The 24,837-nt window shown below is 46.1% G+C and overlaps 2 long non-coding RNA genes across 2 annotated transcripts; one reads left to right on the top strand and one right to left on the bottom strand.

The window, feature by feature from the left end:
* Window positions 1-10,314: 10,314 nt before the first annotated feature.
* LOC112531958 lies at window positions 10,315-14,339 on the bottom strand. The gene is made up of 3 exons (XR_005856717.2): window positions 14,184-14,339; window positions 12,261-12,360; window positions 10,315-11,940 (listed from the first exon to the last, which is right to left on the bottom strand). It is a non-coding gene; the product is annotated as an uncharacterized LOC112531958 (long non-coding RNA).
* A 339-nt stretch (window positions 14,340-14,678) lies between these two features.
* On the top strand, window positions 14,679-19,454 carry LOC107052591. Its single transcript, XR_001465180.4, has 3 exons — window positions 14,679-15,738; window positions 16,364-16,511; window positions 19,116-19,454. It is a non-coding gene; the product is annotated as an uncharacterized LOC107052591 (long non-coding RNA).
* Window positions 19,455-24,837: the final 5,383 nt, after the last annotated feature.

Genomic DNA, 24,837 nt, shown 5'->3' with positions numbered 1-24,837 from the left:
CCTGTCCTGCTCAGGGCCCATGTGGCTGCAGCTCAGAGCACAGGACAGGGCAGAGAAAAACTCTCCCACCCCCATCTGCCTTCTGCAGCTTCTGTCATCTCCTGGGAATCCAGCTCTGCAGCACAAAGTGAGTGTGAAGATGGACAGGTGGTGCTGGCATTTCTCTTCCAGTTTCTGTAGCAATTACAGCATTGTGTCATCAAATCTGCATACAAAGTAGATTAAAAGCACCACTTGATTTCAGTGTGTGGTTCCTAGGACCTCTTCTTAGTTGGTGGTTATCCTATGGTTATGCATCCTTTGTATGCTCAAAGAACAGTGCCTGCAGACCTCAGTTACAGCCATCTGAGGCTGTCTGCAAACCAAATCCTGCATTACTGAGTTGGCACCAAGATGAGGGATATGAAATTAGAGACTAACATTAAGCACTCCTTTCCTAGAACAGTCCAGCAGAAGCAGAGCAGACTGCAGTTCTCCAGGGATAGCATCCTATTATCCTAATTGTAAAACAATCCTGTTTCTTCATGCAGTTCCCTGTATCATCCACTATTCATTTCCCAATTTCAGGAACAATGACAAGGGTCTGGCAGGCAGCAGATCCTTTTGGTTCAGAAACTGATTCATACTCACAGCACAACTGAAAGGTCAGTATGCAATTTTGTAAGTAAAAACTACACTAAAATTTAAAATTACAAAATTAGCTTTCCCAGGTTTTAATGATTGATAATTGATAATGTGCAACATTAATAGTGTTGCTTGAATGCATTTTTTTTCTGGATACAGATAAGTTTATGTGCTCTACTTGTTTGGCGGCTCACGTTCTTTCTCTTTCCAGTGGGTGTTGAGAAAAAATTATGGGAGACAGAAAAAACAGAAAGGTTGTGCTAATTTGAACTTGCCCACACAGGCAGCTGGAACACACATTGCTGCTTCCATTTAGAATGGGAAAGCCGAACAGAAGGGGTTAAAAGACATTGGTGTAGCGGAGCTTCTTGAAGCAGCCATGGTGGGATAAACGTAAGACTACACCTAAGCTGTTTCATGAGATTATAGTCCCTCCACATAAGGCTCATGTGTTAGTACAATATTGTCTGGTTTTATAACAAAATTAATTAAAGGTAGATCTAACATAAGCTGATTTGACTTTTCTTCACCCAGATAATCCATGCGTAACTCTGGTGATGCCAGGTCTGGTGTTGCAGCAAATGGTGGTTCCTGTCACAGAGCAGATGAGAGGAGCTGGAGCTGCTTCCAGGCAGTGTGTGCTGTGCACTCAGCAGCACTCTGCATGCAGGCGGTGTCAGTGTGTGCAGGTGGCCTTTGGCGCATTCTGCTTACGGCAGAGTGTCACGGAGCTGCTGCTTCTTGCAGTGATGGGGGGAGCTCCTTCTCCAATGTGGGGCCACGCACAGCACCAGACCTATAACTCAGCATTACAGAGTGGACAAATAGCGTGCAAAGACACTGCAGAAAACTAGTAGACCAAGTATGCTGCCTTCTAAACCCATTTCCTTTTCTAGACACCGGCAAAGGCTGATGAAAAAATCTCTTCTATCAAAACAAAAACATCTCGTGTGTGTTCTGTAATGCTTTTCCCTTCAGAATCAGGTTGGCAGTGTCTCTTTAATGTGCAGCACTGTGAACTTAAAAGAAATCTCATTATCAGCCTTCCTAGCCTTAAGCACTTCATCAAGTATTCCATGGTCGCTGCCTTGCAGATGCTACAGTTAAGGTGCTGGGTGGTGGGGTTTTGTTTGCATTCCCTTAAGCCCTTTTCTTGTTTTCATGTGTAGCTATAAATATCTTATCCCCGAGAAGACATGAAAGTAATCCTATAGACATTAATTAGATTCTGTGTGATTTGTTTTTCAAATTCCGGAGTCACAAAGCACAAGTTTTAATTACCCATTTTTGTTTTGGGACTAGAACTTCCAGACATATATCAACACCATCAGAAAGATGTAAAAATTCTCCTCCGAAATTCTTGTATTCTTTCCCCCAGCCAATTTTTAATAAGTAAGGAAGCATTTATGCCTGAATCAAAAAGCTGTGCATCCCTGAGTAAAAGCTGCAGTTCCTCTGTTGTGGGTCTCAGCGCTGTGCAGCTATCAGGTATTGTTCACAGAGATCCTCAAGATGGATATCAAAAACTTAGAAGTATAGTTCATTTCAGTTCACTTTTTTAACTTTGGAATTAAAGACAGACAGCTTAATCCCAGAGCAGCCATATCCACCCAGCTGCGTTAAGTAGCCACTTTCTTTATCCTTCACCCTAAATGTTGGTACAGCAAAACCGTATCATTTAATTTATACTGTAACCAGCTAACATTACATGCTTATGTTACATATTCAGACATGAGGGAAATTACTCCTTTCTGCAAACATTTTTGCAAAATTGAAGCAACTGGCTTTAGACTGATGATCAGTGCGATATTTTGGGTAGGTACCTTTCATCAGAGTTGAAACTAGTAATGATCCACTGGTGTCAGACAGCTAGAAATTGCTGAAATGTAGCGTTTTCAGACAGGATCTATGGCAGCTAGGATTCATGGGTTGCCTTAATTAGGATTTCAAACCTACCCCTTGCATCTCCACTCCCCTCATCACAGGGAAAATCACTGCAGAGCAAGGGCTGCTGGCAACCAGCCCACAGCTCGGGAGGCTGCACAGGGATGGGACACCACTGGGAGAGCTGAGAGGTGGAAGTGGCTTTTTGCAGAGGCTGCTGAAGGTATCCTAATGGCTTTGATGTGCTTGTGTTAACCGAGTTCTATTTTTCAAAACATCCAAAATATTCTCAGGTTTTCTCGTATCTGGTTTCTTTCTTTCTGTCTTTCTTCTTCTTTCTTCCTTCTTTTTTTTTTTTTTTCTTTTCTTTTTCCTTCCTAGTTACTAAGGAGTCTTGGCTTATATGTCTGTGTATATTCCCAGCAATTCTTGGATTTGTTAGCAAGTTTCTATCAATCGGAGCTTACAGAGGTCTCAAAGATAGGCTTGAATTTACTTGAAGCTAAGTTTAATTTCATGAAATTACAAGGCTGATAGAGGAAAACAACCAAAACCGGTGGCCCCACACCAAAAGTCTGCAAGTGCTCAGCTATTATTAGTGCTCAGGGAATCTGTTTGGAGGAGCAACATCTCTCAGCACCTACACTGTAAGAAAAGCTTCTACCAGAGTTCTGCATGGATGGAAACCCATTACAATGGGCAATTAATACAGATCCTTGGTTTACAGACTGCTGTACTGTGACCATTTATTTGTCCAATATAAAAGCAGAGATGGACCATTAAATATGATGAATGCCTCCCTTCCTTTCTGTTTTGTGCTATCCCAAGTTTCCCCAAGCAGCACCCCTCAGATTTCATTCTTGCCTCCCTATTTACCTGCCAGAAATTAACAGAATCTGATTCAGATTTCACATAAATGTCATCCAAGTCAACAATTCAACTACGCCCATACCTACTCTCCTAAATACATACTGTGAAATACCTGTCCTGTGGTCATATGCTATTTTAATTGGTTCCTGCATTCACCTAAGGCTGTCTGTCTCATTCACACTTGCTGTCATTCCCTTTTCCAGCCCCTACTCTTACCAGGTGTGCATTTGTCTGAATGCAAACCAATCCTATGACCACGAATAGATATTCTTACCTTAATTTTACAGTTCTGTTTCTCATAAATATTTTCAAACTGCTTGCTTTATGAATCTTTATGTCTTTATAGAAATATAGCTCTGGATTGTGACAAATATCTTTGGGGTGTTTCTATTAGCAATATTGTGCTGTTAGAAATGACTACTATTAAACATTCTGGGCTGCCAAATTTTATGGATAAATGTGAAGAAAGAGCCTCAACCTGGCAGGGTAGGCTCGATGAACACTTTACCAATTATTCACTGTAACGCTACTTTAATGATTGGAGAATAAACTGCTGGGCTCAGAGAGAGGACAGGTAGTCAGTCAGTGCATATAGCATTCACCATCCTTCTCTTCAGTTTCTCATTTTGCAGAGGATGTGAGAGCAGATCTGGAGTTCTGCAAACTCATTGACTAACATGGGTGACTGTGTAAGTGCTGACTACCCTGGTCACAGATGCCTATCTTTGGGAAAGGCCAGCAGTTAGAGCCACACAAAGACACCTCAGTGAGGGTTTGAATTTCAAGGCATTGGACAACGATCTCTCCCACCTGTGAGGAAAGAGCAAGGACACGGTGTGTGGCTGATTTTAGGCACAAAGTCATGTTGTTGGTTTTTTTTTTTTTCTGGAAGGTAAGGGTCACTCACATGCATTTCCCAACTCTTTTTGTCTGTTGTAGGTTGAAAGTGCAACCTTTCCATGGTTGTACTGAGAATGAGCCTGAAAATTCTGTCACTCTCAAAACCGTAGTTCTGAATGGGCTGCCAGTGACCACCTACATTTTCCCTATCAGCAAACAAAATTCCCCTATCTTATCTTGTAGCACGTGTTGGTCACTGGGCAGTACAGCAGCCAGAAACCTTTCTCCCAGTCCAGGTGTCTGGAGCAGAGGGCTCCAGAGGAGTGGAGGAGAAACTGGCTGAAGAAAGATACTTTGGTCGGCCCTGGGTAAGACAGTCACTGAAGCCAGGAGCTTTGAAATGCCGAGCTCTGAAGCTCTATCAAGAGCAAACTGATCTTTCTCAAGCCTAAAACTCAGCCACCTTGAGGTGGATTTCCAGAGTGAGTAAAGAAGTTTTCCTGCAAAATTTCAAGCTTTTCTTCCAAAGCATAGAGCCTTTCAGGCTGTCTAATAAAGAGACTGCCATTTTTTTAATGTGATGGGAACAGCACATTTTTTCTTGTAATTGTTAAGAAGCAAAACCATTTTGGCTAAAATTTTTATATATGCTCAACCTGAGGCGATTCTTGATACGTATGCACAGACATCACACAAATCCAACCTTTGACAGGCACCTGCCATGGAAAATCTTAGTCCTAAGGGCTCTAGTCTAACAATGTCATAGGCAATGGAAAATGTGGTCTAATAGTGGGAGTTACCAGGCAGCATTTAGCAGGTGAATTGTCCCAGCACCACCCAGAATTATCCCTCCACTGAAGAGCTTTGCAAAGATTCTACAATCTTATTTGCCCTTTGCAGTAATTTTCCTTTTAAAAAGCCTTGGCATGCATTTGTTCGCATGAAATAATGATTTGAGGAAGTAGAGGAAGTGAAAATCCCACCCATCCTCTTCTCTCCTGGTTTATTTATTTTCCATGTGAGATTAATGAGTTTCCTGCAGCAGGGCTAGATCCGCTCACACATTGTGCAGATAAGTTAATATTTATTTCCGTTTCCAAAGGCGAGCAGACACCTTCACGTTCCCCGTTTCTTTAAAGCAGAGATCTGTGTACAATACATCAAGTGCTGCCAAAATCAAACATCCTACATTGTAAAACACTCCTTCCATATTGCGTGCTGCCATTGAGCAGACTGGTAAATCAGAGCTGTACTGCTCAGTGCTGACATGGAAGCTGAGTTAACTGGATTCATTTTACCAGCAGATACCTTGGAAAGAACACATATGCTTTTTTAAAGGGCAGAGCCTGTCTTGTGCCAGGCTCAGCTGCTTGCAGCAAAGCTCACGAAGGCCAGTTTCCTACAGATTCCTCTCCCACATTCCCATACACTCCCAGTTCCTTCCCACGTCCCCGGTGCCATCGCTCCTCCCTGCAGCATCCCCCGTCCCTGCTCTGGGCAGTGAGCTGTTCTGTCTCTGCCTCTGCAGAAGCTGCAGATCATCACTTCTGCAACCTGCCAGGTTTCACAGAGCTTCCTACTCCAAGGCTTCTCTGTCACGTGCCACCCACTTAAAAAGTGACCAGGAGATGGGCAGGCAGTGTGAACACAGAGGCTGCATTTCCTAGGGAAAATGGGATTAAAAGGGGCTCCTTAACATCAGGGCATTATAGAAAATAATTATATATAAGAAATGTTGTGTGTGACTTGGTTCTAGGGCCTGTCTAAGCAGATACTTATACTGTTATTAAACTCTTCTTCTCCATAGTCAACCCTACTGCATCAGTTACAGCTTCTTTCTCCTTGGCCAAGTTCCCCTTAACAACACAGAAATGAAAATTCTTATTTTTCTTCACATGTGATTTCAAGTTCTCTGTTTCAGAAAGTAAACTGAAAAAAGCAGTATGAATAAGTCATAGCAGCCTATGGCCCCTGGTTGGGTGCTCCCTGCTGCTGGCAATGTGTGTGGAGTCACCGCTCAGAGGAGCTGTGCAGGACCACAACAACCCCAGGCAACACTACAGGCTTGGGGCAGAGTGGCTGGAAAACTGTGTAGTGGAAATGGACCTGGGGGTATTGATTGATGTTCTACTGAATGTGAGCCAGCCCTGTGCCCAGGTGGCCAAGAAGGCCAATGGCATCCTGGCTTGCATCAGAAACAGTGTTGCCAGCAGGAACAGGGAAGTAATTGTCCCTCTGTACTCAGCACTGGTGAGGCCCCACCTCCAGTACTGTGTCCAGTTTTGGGCCCCTTACTTCAGGAAAGACATGGAGGCCTGGAGCGTGTCCAGAGAAGGGCAACAAAGCTGGTGAGGGGTCTGGAGCACAGGCCTTATGAGGAGCGGCTGAAGGAGCTGGGATTGTTCAGTCTGGAGAAGAGGAGGCTCAGGGGAGACCTTATTGCTCTCTATAACTACCTGAAGGGAGGTTGTAGTGAGCTGGGGGTCGGCCTCTTCTCTCATGTAACCAGGGATAGGACTAGAGGGAATGGCTTCAAGCTGCACCAGGGAAGCTTCAGGCTGGACGTTAAGAAATACTGTTTCTCTGAAAGGGTGGTCAGGCACTGGAATGGGCTGCCCAGAGAGGTGGTGGAGCCACTGACCCTGGAGGTGTTCAAGGAATGTTTGGACGTTGTGTTGAGGGACACGGTTTAGTGAGAACCGTTGGTGATGGGTGGATGGTTGGACTGGGTGATCCTGTGGGTCTTTTCCAACCTTGGTGATTCTGCGATTCTATGATTCTATGAAAGGACGTGGGGAGCTGGTCCAGCTGTGTGCACACTGCAGAGACCTGCCTTCTGCAGCCAAAGAGCAAAAATGCTGTCTGACAAGGGTGAAGTTCAGTAATTCTTGCTTTTACCTAACGACACAGCTGTACCAGAGCAGGGAATTTGATTATTCACTAGGTATTTGATATCAAGTACAACAAAAACACTGCTTAGGACCTGGCAGCTGAGAGAAGCAGGAATGTCTTGGTTCAAATGTGCCTGAACTTCTCAAAAGAAAAGAAAAAAAAAGCCTGTGAAGTTTCCTTCCCATGAATTTACAGCGAGTACAATAACATTGGCACTTCTCTAGGGGAGCAGTCACAGTCACCGCTTTCATTATGGTGCTCCCTCTGCCACAGTTAAAGAGTAAATGAGCCTCTGACTCAGCTCCAGATGTGTCCTTTATCACATAACCCAGACTCAGCTAGAATGAATTTTTCAAGACATATGGCAGCTGTGATTGAGAATTTAGAGCAAATAACAAGCTCTCAGTATTATTACTACATTACCTGTATTGCTCACAATTTAGAAGCCTGTATTTTAAAGGCAGACCTGCTGCTTCCAGCAGCGTGACTGATGAGTGTTGTATTATACAGCCTCATGGAGAGTATCCTGCATGTTAAAAGAGTTGCCTGATTCTGGGCCCATGAGGAACAGCGGAAATTTGGAGCCTCTCAGAAGCAACAGGCAGGAGAAGGCTTGAAAAGGACAACTTATTTCCCCTTTGTCATTTTAAAAGTGAATAAAGCATAGCTGACTGCAGAAGTTCGAGGAGAAGATTGTGAAGGCTTCCAGAAGTACCCTGAGGCTCCCAGAAAGGGTAAGGTCTGACAGAGCTCATAGCTGTATGAAGCCAGGCAGAGATCAAAGAGATGAGAGCTCTTGGTGCCCTCCTGTTCTGCTGCCACTGCTCACCAGTAGGACACAACTGAGAAGTACTGGAGCAGCTCAGTAGCGCTGTGACCATAAAGGTACAGGCAAGGAGAGAATGTCTCAGTGACACACTACGTGCAGTTTTTATAAGAAATACACCATCCAAATTCTGGAGATGCAACAGTGATCCACAAGGGAAGTATTAACATTTTCCCCATAATCAGCCAGTTTGACTTTCCCTCTTTAATTGCAGTCTTTTTGGAAACAAGTTCTCAGGCATTTTACTTCCAAGATTTGAGAGTTGCAAATGAAAACCCAAGTGACCTAAAATCTGCTCATTTTACATCAGCCATGCCTTTCAGTAACCTGAAAATTTGGACTAACAGTTCTTGAAACTGCTATGCCATGGGCTGTGAGGACTCAACATGCTGCAGCACTGCGGATACAGAGCTTGTAAGGAACAGAAGGGGAACATCGTCTTAAAAACTGGACCTGTAGATCAGAAGTTTGTGAACTCTGCATTAAAAGCTGGGTTAGACCTTACATTCTGTCTTCTGAAGAGTTCTTAAAATCTTCATATATTGTTAATCTTTTAGAATTTTCTTTCAACAAAGAGCTTCCTTTCTACAAGGTAGAAAAAACCCACATCTGATCTCCTAAGGCCACAGGAACATACCTTATATACTTGCATGGGACTGGTTTCCATACATCTTTTGCTTTGGGATTACACTCCCAGATAAGTGCCCAACTTGTGGGCTGCAGACTCTGACTATTACATTTCCTCTCCTTCCACCATCTCACTCTTGGACTTGCAGTGACCAAGCTTCAAAGAGAGAGGCAGACTTTCTTCCCTACCCACATCATTTCGTAGCTTACTGACTCGCTGTCCTTGGAACAACTGATTTAAATCCTTTCAGCTGAGAAGGGAATTAAAGTGGTCTCTCTTTTGCAGAGCATGAGCTCTACCTCCTACGCTGTTGCACAAACAGCAGAAGATACTCCCTGGTGTGTTTTGAAATGGAAGTGATCATGTATTCTGCTGTCTTAGATGAGAAGAAGACATGGAGGTTCTCAGCTCAGCAGGATGGCTGCATCTCTGGACAAATGTTTCTGTAGAAGTTTAGATACCAGTGACGCTCAGGTGCCCATAAGCTCAAGACGGATAACGGGGCTTTATTCCATACTTCTCTTGGTCTGAGGTGTCACAAACTTGCCTATGTTTTGCTCCAGGCACATAGAGATTTCTTCTTGAAAGAAAGCCGTTGAGGTGGTTCCGCCTTCCTGAGAGTGAGACTGAGTCCTCTCTGCCACCATAAACAAAACCAAGCCATTCTGGCCTGCACCGCAGCAAGTCCTTCCTCTGAAATTTTGCTCTTGTCCTCTACCACATGCCAAAGGTCAGTGTTAGATGCCCAGTCTGGTGTGACTGCCTTTTGATGACAGCGATGAAGGTAGCAGCTCTTTCCACATTTAACACCACCAGATGTAGAAAGGTCTCTAAATGAGACATAAAGGTTCACTCACCTTCAGACATTCTCTAGGACCAAGGGCCCAGAAAGGCTTTTTGCACTGAAAGGATGAACCTGAAAGAACATCATGGGAGTGGAAAGTGATTGCAAAGGCAGAGGCTCCGTCTCTGTATGGGTTTCCCAGAATCAAAAGCTTGGGAAAAACTGGGCCCTCTCAGTGCTGGAGGTTGGACTGCAGCCTTTGTGTCCTTGATCTTTACAGAGAGGAAGGAAAAGCAATTTTCAGATCAGAATTTGTGAAGTTTGTCCCCCTTTCCAGATCTATAGGAAAGATTACCACATCTCACACAAAGAAGTAACATACTGCTAGATTTTATCTTGTGGTTGGTAGGCAAAAATATTCATGAAGTTGAATGATTATTACAGTATGGAGACTAGCAGGTTTGTAGCTGTAAAACATTTGTAAGTGAGAGTTAAAGGAGGACTTGAGCTTGCAATATGAAATTGTTTCGGTGGTCTCTATGTTCTCAGGTCCCCCTAGATGTGTTCTGTACTTGCAATCATAGTTTTATCCCACAGCAATAGAAAAGAAAAAAGGAAAGATGAAGTAGAAAATAAGCAAGTGGGAAGATTATATTTGCAGAGAAGAGACTGTAAAAAGAAAAAAGCCAAATTATCCTTCCTTTCAACTGTTGCTTCTTCAAAGACAGTGCTTTCAACTGTACAGGTAAAACACTAATAAACAGTTTTGAAATTTGGTAGTTGCCAATATCCCTTGAAGTTCTTTTCCACTGATTCCAAAGTTAATGAATAAATTAAAGACACTTATTTATCATTAGCTGACATTTGCATAAGCTCATTTCTCCTGAACAGGCCATAGCTCCATAACAAATGGCTCCAGCATGGCTACACTCAGAGCTGCAAGAGCCTTCAAAACCAACCGGGAGTGGCAGGCAGCTCTGTCACTGTGCTGGAGGCAGTTTATGGTGGGTCTCAGCCCTCTGATCCCTTCCTTGGTGTGGCACAGAGCATGGCACCACCACTGGCACTGGAGGGCGTCTCCCTTCTACCCAGCTGGCGGTCATGCTCATCATCAAAATATTCTTCAGAAGCCACTCACATCCTCCAAACACCAAACTTCTAATTTGCAAAAATAAAAATTAAAATAGGAAGTGAAATACCAGTGGAATTTACCCTTTTGCAAAGAAAACAAAGTCTTGTAGAAAGTGGGAGCTAGATGGGACTTGGCTAACACAGGGCCCTTCAGCAGATTGCAATGTGTAATTACATGCACTGCATTTTACTCGTGGTGCAATGAACCATTGCAGCCTGAGCACACCGCTGAATTAAACGTGCTGGGCAGCTTTCAGCGGTGAGGAGTCTGGTTCTCATGCTCAGAAACAGAAAGAAATGTTTCCCTTTCCTTGCTGCTGTAATAGGTTTTCCCTACTCACGGAACCAAGAGAAGAGCTGTTACGCAAAAGTTATGAGCAAATACTGACCACTTCCTCTTTGAATTCCTGTTGCCCTTTTTCCCATCTGCTGTATTCCTTTTTTCATACCTGCTTCTGGTAGCATACATGCTTGTCTTAACAAGAGGGCAAATATCAGAAAAGAAACTGCCCAAGTCAAGGTTCACTTCTATACTAACAGTGTTTCAGAGCTGTGCTGAGATAGGCAGGGAGGTCTGGCACTGCAGGACGTGGAGCCTTGAAATACAGGATACGAGGATCCCTGCTGAGCAGTTCGCACTATTGCCTGACACATCAGATGCTGCTGATCAGCAAATCAAAGGAACAGCCAATTTTGTCTCTGACTTACTGAGATACAGGAGAAAGATACAGGAAAGGTGCAAGCTTGTGGCTTCACTGCAAAAGTGAAGATGGGGAAGGTTCACATGCATGGGATAAAAATGGATGGGTCTGTGACAATAAGACAAGGATGCAGCACTGCTTGCCCCGTGGAGATTTGCATCTGTATTTGCTGCTCTGGAAAACATGAGATATGAAGGAACAACTCTGGCAAATAAGAGATTTCCAATCTGCCAATTCCCATCTCTGCCAAGGGCAGCAGTGTTCACTTTTGCCCAGGCAGTGACGATTACAAACCAGCCACGGCACAGAGGAATCAAAACTGGCACCAGAGAGTCTCAGAAGCACCCCTTCCCCACAGGCCTGTGGCTCCTGTAGGAAGAAAGCCTGAACGTGTAAGCAGGCTGAGGCACAAAGCCCTGGGATGCCTTGAGAGCAGCCCTGGGGAAGTGCTGAGCTCACACCTCTGCAGCTGTGCAGGTGGAACTGCATGAGAGCCCACACTGGCCGCGTTGGGCAGTGGCCAGGCTATGATTTCCTCTCCTGTGGCATCACCCTCAGCAGTACTAGTGGGCCAAGTGTGCAACAGAGGCATGGCTCTCCTAAGAAAAGATTTCCTAACTTGATTGGTGTGGTGTTTGCCTCCTGATGAGCTGCCCCTCCTCTCGCTGACGGAAGCAGTAGGCTGTATTCTTGCAGCTGTTCTTACAGCAGTTCCAGCACAGAACATGGAAAAAACCTCAAATGCAAAAGGATGCCGAACCTGTGAAAAAAGAAGACTGTGAGCTGCTGCCATCAGGCTGCCTGCTGCTGTAAAACCCGATTTGAAACCTTCCTCTGCACTGCCAGCAGGCAGCTAGAGGAATGAAGCAGCCACTGGCCTAAGCAAGGACCAGGCTGCAAAAGGATTTTAGGTGCATACATGCAGGCAGACATCCCTCAGGACTTCTAAAAGCCCCCAAGAATTAAGGATGGATTTTGTTAAGCTGTTCAACACCACTAGGATTGCAGCTTTGAGCCAGAAGGCAGATACAGTACTACAGGAACTGAGGTGCAAAAGATGAACATTTAAAATGTACTCACTGTGATCCCAGAAACAGCAAGGGAAGTGTCAAGTCAGTAAGGGATGAGGAATCCCAGGCAGCAAAGGAATCTGCAGGGTGTCAGTGGGATGCTGCGGCCTCTGGCAGGAACAAGCAGGTTGCACACATTCCCACTCTGCCCTTAGCATTTGCTGTTTGCTTATTATAAACATAGTTAAATCAAAAGTGTAATTCAGGAGAGCAGAAGTTGGTCTGCTGCAAGCAAGAATTACAGCTTGTTGCCTGTGACCTTTCTGCACTCCTGAGCTACTTCCCGGGTTTGCTTGCAAGTTTTGGGGGCCCATCCACAATAGTTCTGTCCAAGGATTATTTATCTCACTCCTTAACGGGTGTTCACAGGAACATTGCACCTGTGGGGCATCTTGTGCACTTTTTAACTAGATAAGTAAGAGTAAGCATTTTTACTTCACAGTTGACAATTTGAGTTAAGCATCACAGTTACAGAGATATTTAAAAAATGATATATCATACACTCCCCCAGATCCGAATCTTTTATTTATTTATTTGTTTATTGTTTCTATTGGGTTTAGTTGTGTGGATTTGTGGTGTCTGTGTCTGCTGAATCACCGTTTGAGGTGCCAGGTCTATCCATCGACTCTAGAGGGAAGCAAAGACAAGCCAGCTTCTAAGTCACACCCCTCTCTTAGATGCCTATATTAGGTGGGATGGGTGCAGGCCTTACTGTAAGCCATATGCTTCAATTGCCCTTTCTGTTTAAAGGACACAGCAATTCTGCCCTCCCTGGTGTGCCCTTGATTAAATTTTGTGCAACATAACAAGGGATGAAAATTCTAGAAGTATTTACAACACTCATGGACAAGAGCAGAAAAGCAGGTTGATATGAAATATGGCGTTTGCTTATTCATACATGTGTTGAATCTTCTAAAATGATTGGTCCCTTCCTATGTTCTGTTCTTTCTGTAGCGCTTTTTGAGAGCAAGCTCCATCTCAGTTCTCTTGCAGAGAGAGGCTTGGCAGAGAGACCTGGGCAAATAGGATGGCAGAGCAGCCACCAACCTCTTAAATTAAGCAAGAGCAAGAGCCAGATTGTGCACCTGGGACAGGACAGCCTCAGATTACATGCATGGACTGGAGGATAAGAAGCTGGAGGGCAGCCCTGCGGAATGGGGGCTCTGGTTGATGGCAAGGTGAATGTGAGCCAGCAGTGTGCCCTGGCAGCCAAAGGGCCAACCGTGCCCTGGGTGCACCAGGCCCAGCACTGCCAGTGGGAGAGGGAGGGGTTGTCTGCTCTGCTCTGTGCGGCCTCAGCTCCAGCACTGGGTGCAGTTTGGCCCAGCAATATAAGGACATAAAACTATTAGAAAGCATCCAAAGGAGATGGTGAAGGGTCTGGAGGACAAGATGTGGGAGGAACAGCTGAGGTGCCTGGGTGTGCTGAGCCCAGGGCAGAGGAGCTGAGGGGAGGCCTCATGGCGGCTGCAGCTCCTCACAGGGAGCGGAGGGACAGCACTGAGCTCTGCTCTGTGTGACAGCGACAGGGCCCGAGGGAACGGCATGGAGCTGTGTCAGGGGAGGGGCAGCTGGGGGTCAGGGAGTGGTTCTGCACCAGGGGGCGGTGGGCACGCAACAGCCTGCCCAGGGCAGTGGGCACAGCCCTGAGTGCCGGAGTTCAGGGAGTGTTTGGACACCGCCCTCAAACATTGCATTTGAGTTTGGGTGGTGCTGTGCGGAGCCGGGGGCTGCACTCGGTGATCCTTGTGGGTCCCTCCAACTTGGGATATTCTCTGACTATGATTCAGTTGTTTGAAATTGCAAATCTCAACAAACAAACAAACAAACAAACAAAAAGCCAAAAACATACAAGCAATAGCGCGGCGCGGTAACCCGCCCGACTCCGCTGACCAGCCCCCACAGCCCGCGCGCGGCGCCACGGCTCCCTCACCCCCTCTGCTGGCGGGCGGCAGCGCGGCCGGGCATGCGCAGTGACGTCCTGCCGGGTTACCGCGGCGCTGCGGGGGGGCGGCGGGGCGGGTCGGTGAGGTGGGGCGGGTCGGTGAGGTGGGGTCGTGCTGCCCAACGGCGACGTGATGCGGCGGGGCACAGAAATAGGTGCGCGGTAGGACAAGGCGGTAGGGACGGGTCATGTGTTCACTGGTGTCACTCGCGTTAGTTCTGTCACACCAGAAATACGTCCTGTTTCTCACCGGTGTGTAATGGATGTGGGGCTTTCCTCACAGGGTGCGTCGCCTGCACGAGTTCTTTTGCAGATGTACGTTCTGTAAAATAAAAGCTGAAGGCAGCAGAGACACGCTGCAAGTGACAGGATGGATTGGTTGATCTGCCTGGCTGATTGCAGACAAACTGCACATCAGATCTCATCTCTTCTTAGCGAAGGAAGAGCGAGCCCCTAAAAGAGCCGTGGCTGTGATCCCTCTGCCCTCAGAGCCGGTGCTGCCCATGGGGAACGTGCTCGAAATCCCACCTGTGTTTCCAAACTGACGTTAAATTACTGCAGACGTCTCAGTATTTGCTGTGCACGGACATATCTTCTGTTGGAAAACAACACATTGCGGTGATGGAAAATAACCTGAATTCTTCCATGCCGTTAACTGCAGGAGGTTTTCTACCCGAAGGGCCACGTCTGGCAGACAGGCTGGTGGGGCAGCACAGCCCAGTGCTGGGCTTTCAGGGCCGTGCACACAGCTGCTGGCTGGGGCTGAACCAGACGGAGCCATGGCTGTATGGCTGCGTGGCTGTTTGGCTGTGACTGTGTGACTGTCAGATGGCTGTTCTGTACAGAAAGGGCTCTTCACCACAGCCTGTGCTCTGGGCTTTCTTCACACACTTTGCTGCACCTTGGGACGGGCCCCACGGTGGCTCTGAGCCTCACAACGGGCCCTGCTGCTGCCCCATCCCCACGCCAGGCCCTGCAAGTCCACCACAGCAGCAAGCTGCACCAGGGCAGGTGACACCTATATGCAAAACAATGACTGCTCCAGTTTTGAGTGGACTCTTCCCAGACAAGGTTGATGGTCTGATCCTATTTCTGATTTGATAACAAGCCTTTTGGTTCACATTCATAAGAAGTGAGTGATGAACACGACAAGCAGAACCAAGGGGGCCCTGCCTGCAGTCTTCAGGTAGAGGAGGACCGCCAGGTTTATTGCACAGCCTCCTTTCCACAGGCTGGCACATGAGAACTGCAGGAGTACAAGGCTCTGGTGGACAGCACACAGCATACTGTAGTGCCATCAAGCTATAGAGGAGCGGAACTCTTCCTGGAGTAGTGATGGAGGATCCCAACAGCTAACTGTATTGGAGGCTGAAGTGAGCCCAATTGGGAAGGAGTGGCAAAACACCCCATTGTGACCAACCCAGAGGCTCTGTGCAACGTTGGCATAGATCACCTCACAGGAAGACACCTCAAGGACTCAAACCATGGCATAGATCACCTCACAAGAAGACACCTCAAGGACTCACTTGGTTTAACCTGACAGGTATCTAAGCACCACACCTTTTAGTCTCTGGTAAATGTAAGGCAGAATTACAGAAAATAAGCTTTTTAATCAAAGTGTTTAATTGGAATCGAAAAGGACTTTGGAACATAATTCAGCAATGATGAAAATAAGTACTTGATGTGACACAGTGTATTGATGGGAAGCCGGGGAGTACAGTGACAGCAGCCAGGCACCTTTGCTTTGCACCATGGCTGGAACTGAGCTGTGGATCCCAATTGCCCCATAAGCTCAGTGGGCCTTGTGCACCTATTGCAAAGGGAAGCTCAGAGTTGGATTTTAGAATGAGCTTCTTGGAAGCATAGAGCCTGCAGCTGAACACTGTTCTGGGGAATGGAGGAGGGAGGCAGTGCCTGCAGGGCTGAGGCATCACCTCGCTGTGTTCCATCTTAGGCTGCAGAGCTGACAGCCTATTTTCTGTTGGAATGCTTGGCCTTGTGGTTGAATGGCTGAGAGCTGATCCAGATACCATGGCCTCCTCACAGTTAGAGAATCACAGAATCATTAAGGTTGGAAAAGACCTCTAAAACCATCTAGTCCAACCACCAACCCATCACCACCATACCCACTAACTGTCTCCCTTATCTCCCTTTGCTTCCAAATCCAGACAGCACGATGAGAAATCTGGCAATGCCAGAGTGCCACTTGGGCACCAGCTGCTGCAGGCCTACAGCAGCAGACACTGCTCCAGAGGGCCAACAGGGCCACTGTCGCTGCTGCGAGGAGCTTGGCACAGAAGAACATCCCTGGAGCAGGTGGGTGGCTGTCAGCCCTGCATGGCACCTGGTGCTGTGACCAGCACTGCTGCCCTGAGGATCCCCAGACAGACAGAACAAAACTTGCTTTCATGGGGCCACTGCATCTCCTGGTTAGAATGAAGGTCAGGCACAAATTACAGCTCTGATTCCCTGGGGATTCCTGCCTCTCGCTGTGTTTTGGCAGCTTAAGGACTCTTTGATATTTGAGCGAGGCCTTTCCCTTAGCACATCTGATCCTGATTACGGTTTATGGCAATGGTAATTCTTTACCTCCCCAAGGCAGCAGTTTTGAGAAGAGAGAGGGAAAACAAGTACAGTGTGATCGTTTAGGAGAGGGGCACACTGCACAGCATTTTAACCTTTTCTCTATTTCACAGCAGTGGCTCTTCCACACAGATTAGCACTATCAGTACCAAGCCCTTCCCATGGCAACACCCCATGTCCAGCAGTGAAATCACTTTGCCTGGAGGCAGAAGAAGTCAGGCTGTCTGTGTATGTATCCAGACACTGAGTTCTAAAGAACAAAGCTGTGGCTTGGGTAGATTTTTTGTCACTTTCAGTTTCCTGGTGAGCACAGAGTGAGCAGCCGTTGGTAAGGGCCAAAGCTTTTCTGACTGCAGTGAAGAGCTCAGGTCCCAGTGGGTGCCACCATCACCTCTCTCCTGCTTCAAACTTGAAGGGGAGTGCTGCTCTGTGCCTGGCAAGGACTGAGTGCATCTGAGACAATATGGAGGTGGCAGAAAATAGCGCTGTGGATTTGCTTTTGTGATATGTCAAGGCAGAGTGTAATACAGGCACCTTGGCACACAACGGTGGGTTTCTCATGACTGTTTGTAACGTGCTTCATTCCCCTGTGGCTTTGGCTTCTCTGCCCCTGTTACACCGTGAGCTCCCCAGGTTCACTGAGACTCTTCAGAGGCCATGCAGGGGCTTTACAACGTGGAGGGCTCTTGCCTGTGAATAACCACTCCTGAAACATGAATAGCCACTCCTGAAGCTGGCACCACCAGCTTGCCCTCAGACAAAATATCACAGTTCACAAAAGCACCAGAAGCACGATTCACAAAGTGACTCCATTACCTGTCAGCACTACAAATGCCTCCAGTTGGCAGAGGCCTGTGCTGGGTACGGTTCTTTGGTGGAGGTGACCATAAACACCTCTCAGGGAGGTGTGGGAAGCGTGCTATATTTGCTCATGGAGCTACCAAGAAATGGAACAATTAATAAAGGACACTTGTAATATTTTTTGCTGAAAAAAAAGGACATTCTGTAAATCCCAGTCCATAACCCTTTCCAAAAAGTCATGCAAAACTGTCACAGCACAGGAGGGGAACAAAGCAGCACCAGCTCTCAGTATTGCTGTGATGTAGTGAACCCCCTCAGGGAGTGTTTTACAAGCCAAAATTTCTACTCAGTTAATGCTAAGGAAGGGTCCAACATGGGATTTTCCCCCTTTGCATCAGTATTTTAATTAGACTTTCATATTATCTTGGGACGTACAGCTTGCGAGGAGTACCCTGGGAAGGAAAACAAGCTTTATACCTGTATCTCCCTGTCTGTTTTCTTTGTGTGATACAAGCAGAAATTTGAGAGCCCAGGTGGGCAGCGGGCGCCCCGACTCAATGGTGACACCGCAGCCCGCGAGCTGCATCTCGTGCTCATAAATCAGCCCAATTATTCTAACGAGGAGAGCCGGGTCCCTCTGCTTTGAGCCCTGCTGGTTTACAGAGAGAGGAGAGCAAATAAAAGAGAACAATGGCAGCTTCCCCTGGTGGGGGGGGGGCAAAGGGATGGGGGACAATGGGCGATGCTCCTCACCACTACTGCTTCAGGAAGGCAGCAGGGCGGCTCTGCGTGAGCCCCAGGAGTCACTCCAGATCAGAACCGAAAGCGCTTCCTTTTCTTGCTCTGCATTAGTTCAAGTTTTCTTGCAATGGTGAAAATTAGAAACTTGTTTTTCTGCAATGACAATGCAGGTTCTTATTTACTCCATGAATCTGGGAGCTGAAGCTCCAAGAAAACCACAAACTACCACGAGATTTATTAATGAAAGATGAGAGCCAAAATTATGAGAAGCCCCATTCATTGTTTTCTATGTTTTCGTCCTGGTCCCTCCTATTGTCCTCTCTCAGTGATGACTGAAACAAATCATTCAGGTCTAGATCTCCTATTATGACACCCGCAGAGCCTCCTTGCTATTGTGTTGGCCAAATTAAAAACATTTGTCAGGAGTAACTGTGGAATGGCATAAAAATTCATCTCTATTTTGCTGACGAGGACTTAATTACTGCTATTGTGATAAGTTATGTACTGAGTTCGGATATTTTTTAACACAAAACATTTTTTAAATGGCCAGTTCTGGCAGTCCTTGTGACATCCTCCTCTCAGGAAAATTCTTCTTGATCTCTCTGGATATTCTCAACAGCTTATCCTTCTTTTCTAATGTCTGTTTTCCTACAACGTCTTCCTATTCCCGCCCCACGTACAGCCTAAATTGTGTCCATATTTTCAGCCTTTCAGACCCCAAGGAAAGCTCTGTAATTACTAGATAAACCTTCTCTTTGGTCATCGTCCCCTCTGTGTTCCCTGTGTTGATTTCAGCGAGCTAAGTGCACTGAGATGTTTGAAGATGTCCTCAGCCATCTTCAGCCTGAAGCACCACTGAGACCCGCAGCTGCTGCAGAACACAATGAAGCTACCAGAGATGCTAATGGAGGAGCTGAAGGGTTCATAGGCAGAAAGCAAGGGGTGTGCTGTGGAGCCTACAACCATGGATTGCAGGAGTGCGTTTCTTAAAGCCAACAGAATGGCATCTTTTTTGATGGGAATATAACAGTGGGACTTCAAAGCATGACCAGCGCCCAGCGTTCAAAACAGCATGCGTAAGGCCAGACACAAACTGTGAGACTATCTTTAAGTCATTAAAAAGATCTAGAATTAGTCATATTTGCCCTTTATTTCTGAGCCTTTCATGTTTCCTTGCTTTTGTGTTTTCATTCTTTCCTTTCCCAGGAGCAGGATACAACTTCAAGGGGGAGGAGAAACAAAGAGGACACCTGGGTTTGGGGTGCTGGGCCTCTGCGCCATGCACCAAGAGCCACCAAGTCCAGAGAGCCAGCAGACTGTGAGACCCAGAGACTTTCAGTAAGCCTTGTGATATTTAAGAACATCTCTGGAATTCATTAAATTCTTACTATTATCTCCAACCTCACCAGTGAATTTTAAAATCAGCTTTGTTATTACCTTCCTTGCACCACAGGCGTTTCAGCAGTGCTGCCATGGGGGAAACACCACCAGAATCAGAAGTTACAAGTGGGGCAAGTCACCCCTTTGAAATTCTGTAACACGGCACAGCTACTTTGTTCTGCTGTCTTTAAATACTTTGCTTCTGTTAATGAGACTATTTTAACTACAAATTAAATCAGAACCTCCTGATGGAGCAGAATCAAGGAGCAAATGCAGCACTGAATGGCTCAAGCAGCACAGACACACGCACGTGCACCTACCTTTATTTACTCCTCGCACAGAGCAGAAACAGAGATGAGACCCCCCCTGTTCTGTGCCCCAGCTGTGCGCAGCATCACTGCCTTGCTCTACTGCCAGCTTGCTGTGCTCACCCTGCAGCACCTCATCCCACGCACTCACTGGTGTCAGGTGGGATTAAAGGGTTGGGAAATTGAGGCTGTGCTGAGAGTTCCTGGCTCAGAACAAATACTGTCCTTAGCACATCTGGCAGGTGAATTCAAAGATAGAGCTTGGAAAAACGTGAGAAAGTAATTTCTCTATGTCCAACCGTAGCCATCCATTCTCTGCCTGTGCAGCCCTGGTGCCTCACACTTCCCTTCTGAACAGTAAAACTAAGGAGAAGACAAGCCATCACCGATTGCCATATTTAAATCCAACTGCTTTGTCTTAGAGCTTCCGTTTCAGATCTGAGGCCAACCCACAGGTGTGGATGGTCCCAAAACCAGACCAGAGCTCCACGGGAGGCGGAAACAAGAAGTGCTTTTGTAGAATCACGGAACAGCTTGGGTTGGAAGGGACCCTAAAGCCCATTCAGTTCCAACCCCAGCCATGGGCATGGGCAGGGCTGCCACCCAGTGGGTCAGGCTGCCCAGGGCCCCATCTAGCCTGGCCTTGAATGCGTCCAGGGATGGGGCACCCGCAACTTCTTCAGGCAAAATGCTGTTAGCCAGAACAAATGTTTCAGACCTCTTTAAAGCATTTCCCACCAAATAACCAAATGCAGAAGTTACTTAAAACAAAAGCGTTCCTGCAAGGCAATAAGGGAAGATTTAACTGAGGTCCACAGGTGCCAAGTCACACCTCATTGTGTTTGCTTGCTGCTGACTTCACTAACGTCTGAAACCATAAAATACACATTGGTAAAGTTAAAACGGTCATCTTAATGCTTCAGAGCTGCACCAATATAAGAATACATGGTTTTACTAACAGTTCTAGATTTATTTCATATCTAAATCATCACCAATAAGTGTACTGCATGACCAAGCTCACTTAAAATAAATAAAAAATGGATATTAAGATAAACAGGCTCGAGGCCAAAAATCCACATTCTTTGTAACCAGGGAACTGCACACATGAATGCAGCTATTGGAAGAATAATTGGTCCACAGTTACAGGCAAACACAGCATTTTGTTGTTTCCCTTTCCCCTTCAATGGCTGCTGGATTTTAGAATTTGCATGATGACTTTTTTTTTTACTGAAGGAAAAAAATAGAGCTCCCATGGGGCAGCTTTACCCGCCTCCCATATGGAATTGGCTTTTCTCTTTTTCAGATTATCCCATTTATTATTATTCATACCTTTAAGGAGAAAGAAAATTCTTTCCATACTCAGGCCAATAATGATGTAGGAGGGAGGGAATTAAATAATAAGAAGCCCTCTCACTTGCTACTTCTGCCAGCAAGCCAGCAATTGAGATCAAGGCCAGCAATTTTGTCCTTTCATGCTTTTCCTTCTGTGTGATGGAGGCCTGCACCAGACACTGCTCTGCCCCGGATTCTTTCACAGCATATCAGAGGTCTGCTCTCCCCTCGTCAGAGCTGAAACGATGCGTGCCAATAAAAGAAAGGGGAATTTTCTCTGGCCCAGAAGAATCAGTTTGTCACCAAGCCTTTGCTATTATTTGATGAAAGTAGAAACCCACATGCAAACCTGTAGGGTTTTAGCTGCTGTGAAAATGATTGAGCTGCTGTCCTCTTTCAGAAACTGTTTGCATTCAGTCACCCCATATAGCAGGAAAACCATTTGTTCCTTAAAACATTATAAAATTCTGTGCAGAAACTGTTGGTACCCAGAGATTTCACAGCGTGCCACGCGTTAATTGCCTCTCCTTCCACTCTGCATCTGGAACATTTATCTCTAATGCACCTTACTGAGGAATATATTAGTTTGTAAAGTGGAGAAGGACCACAAAGAAGACTGCTGAATACATACAGTGCCTTAATGTAACAGTTTGCAGGTATCCTTACTGTGAGTGTGCCCCACTCTACCTTGGTACAGGTTTTCTAGTTTGCAATGTAGGTGACATTCAGAAAACGAGGTGACCTTTAAGGTCCCTTCCAAACAAAATCATTCCATGATAGAGCGTGTGAAGAATTACATGGCTTCATCAATGAGATCATTGATTTGCGAGCTCCAACACTGTGCTCCTTTTTCCTCTTTTTAACCCAATTAGAGGCTTTGCTGAAACACAGCGCAGTCATTTCTGGCACAAACTCAAGTCACCCTGCACACAGCAGTGCTATCAGCATCTCTCCCGGGAGGATCAGCTCCATGATCTTCCCAGGCACAGAGGTGAGGCTCACCGGCCTGTAGTTCCCCGGGCCTTCCTTTCTTTCTTAAAAACGGGAGTAATGTTTGCCCTTTTCCAGTCACCAGAGACTTCACCTGACAGCCACAGCTTTTCAAATATGATGGAGGAGGTTTGGCAACCACGTCAGTCGGCTCCTTCAGAACCCTGGGATGCGAGTCGTCCATCCCCATAGACTTGTATGTATTCAGTCTCATGAGGCAGTCTTGGTCTTGCTGCACTCTCACAGTGGGAGGGATATTGCTCCCCTGACCCCCAGTCCCCTTTGAGATTCAGGGACAGGAGATGCAGGGGAAGCCTGACTGCCAGTAAAGACCGAGGCAAAGAACTCACTGAGTACCTCAGCCTTCTCCATATCTGTTGTAGCCAGTTCTCCTTTTCCCTCCTCATTTATCACAGGGGGTACACTCTCCTTTGCCCATCTCTTCTGACCAATGTACTACAGACCCCTTCTTGTTATTCCTCACATCCCTCACCATGTGCAGTTTGATCTGCACCTTGGCTTTCCTGATCCCATCCCTGCATGTCTGGATGGCATCCCTGTATTATTCCCAGGCCATGTGTTACCACAGCCCATATTTATTTATTTGCAGATGTCATTAAACAAAGTCCCAGTCTGCTGGTACAAGGATATTTTCACTGACAAAAAAACATCTTTTCTTTGATCTCCACAGTGCATCAGGAAGATGGAGAGCTAGATTCCATCCACCTACCCTTCAGCCTAAAAGCCAATCTTGTTAGCATGGATCTTTTCACAGCATACAGCTCTTCTCAGATCAGGTGTCTGTTATTTCTCTGCCAAATAATGTTCTTACTCTGTCCAACCCGAACCTTTGTGGCATTACCAAGTGAAGTGAAATCCATTTATCTTTGCAAACAGGTGTTTTTTGGTGTGGTTTTTTTCTTCCTCCCCAATATGCCCGAACACATCTGGTCAATATGAAGATAACAGAAGTATCTCCAGCTCACACATTGCAGAAGAGCAGCGTGTTTCTCGTTGGCAGATTGGGATAACTAAAAACATGATTAGCGAGGGGCTAGGAACCAGGGTAACTGCAGGGGGAGAAAGAAAGAAGCTGACAAAAGCCAACACAGCATGAGAAGAGGAAGGGGCTACAAATGAGCATTTAAGCAGCAAGGCTATGGGGATTCCTGAAAGCAGAGGGCACATGACCTAATGAAAGCAATTAATGACCAATCTATTTAAGTTGTCCTTTCTAGTGGCAGACAGTATTGAAATACCAGGCCAGTTTCTACTTAGAACATTTGATACTTACTGAAGTACTTCACATATACACATATATACATATATATATACACACACACACGCACACACCCATATACACATGCACACACATATATTTATTGTAATGTGTGAAATAAGTGAATATTGCTGTCAGGTATCATCTGTCTTACAGCAAAGAGGTTTTCAATCTGGATTCATAGAACCAACTTATTTTCTCAGTGGAAGAGCCATATCCACCCACATCACTAGTTCCGGACTTGCCAGACTACTTCAATTCCATGAACCCAAAGCAAAAGTTGTGGTGGAAATGGTTGCCATACAGCCTGCTGCTGTTACATACAGTCAGAACACTGCTGTAAGGGACTCAAATGCAGATCCACTACTGAATGTAAACATCAAAGAGCTCAGAAATCCCTTAAAGGATGTTGGTACAAATGCCTGGTGGTCTTGCATACACTAACAGAAGGTACAAAGTAGCTTGTTGAACACCAGAAAGACAGCGGGATCTATAAAGACAAGATATCTGAACAAGGTTAGAGTTGTGAAAGTAATCCATCAGCAATGACCAGCAAGTCTTTCTGTTCTGTGACCCACATCCTACGGTCAGCTCCCAAAGGTCTATGAGCAGGGATGGAGAAGGCAGCACTGGGAAGTGGGAGGGGTTGCTCTGGAACAGGGGTGGTTTGTCACGCTGGATGTATCCATGAAGTGGGTTTTACTTTTAAATATCATCATGGCACTGTGCACAATGTGAAATAATAGCAAAAAGCACATGCTGGTTCTGTTCTTTCTGTCCTTCCCCCTAACATACAGGTTGAGAATGTATAATCCCACATGAAATGCTGGACAAGAGGCATGGCCCTGGAAGTCCAATGACTCCTGAGTGCACAAGATAACATCACTGTCCACACTGCCAACTGTGTTTTGGCAGGGTAAGGTAACCCTTGCTGAGCCCAGCACTGCAGTACATGCACTGCTCTCGGCTATACCTGGGCTCCTGCTTCTAAAGCTAACTTGGTTGTGACCAGATACCACATTCCTTGTGACTGACAGCATGGACTGGGTTTGCTCTTTTTCAGCTTGCTTTATGAAATCTGTCATAACCCCATGCTTTGAATTGCCCCATAACCCTTTATGATGAGCTGCACTAAGAACAGTGCTCCACTCCTTGGCCCTCAGGGTGAGGCATTTCTTCCTTTAAAGCCAGCAACTATTCTTAATGAAGGGCCAATATTTAATGAGAA

This window comes from Gallus gallus, chromosome 2, assembly GCF_016699485.2.
Source record: "Gallus gallus isolate bGalGal1 chromosome 2, bGalGal1.mat.broiler.GRCg7b, whole genome shotgun sequence".
Lineage (NCBI taxonomy): Eukaryota > Metazoa > Chordata > Aves > Galliformes > Phasianidae > Gallus > Gallus gallus.
The sequence above is the reverse complement of the archived record's forward strand: the minus strand, read 5'-3'. Positions and strand labels throughout refer to the sequence as shown.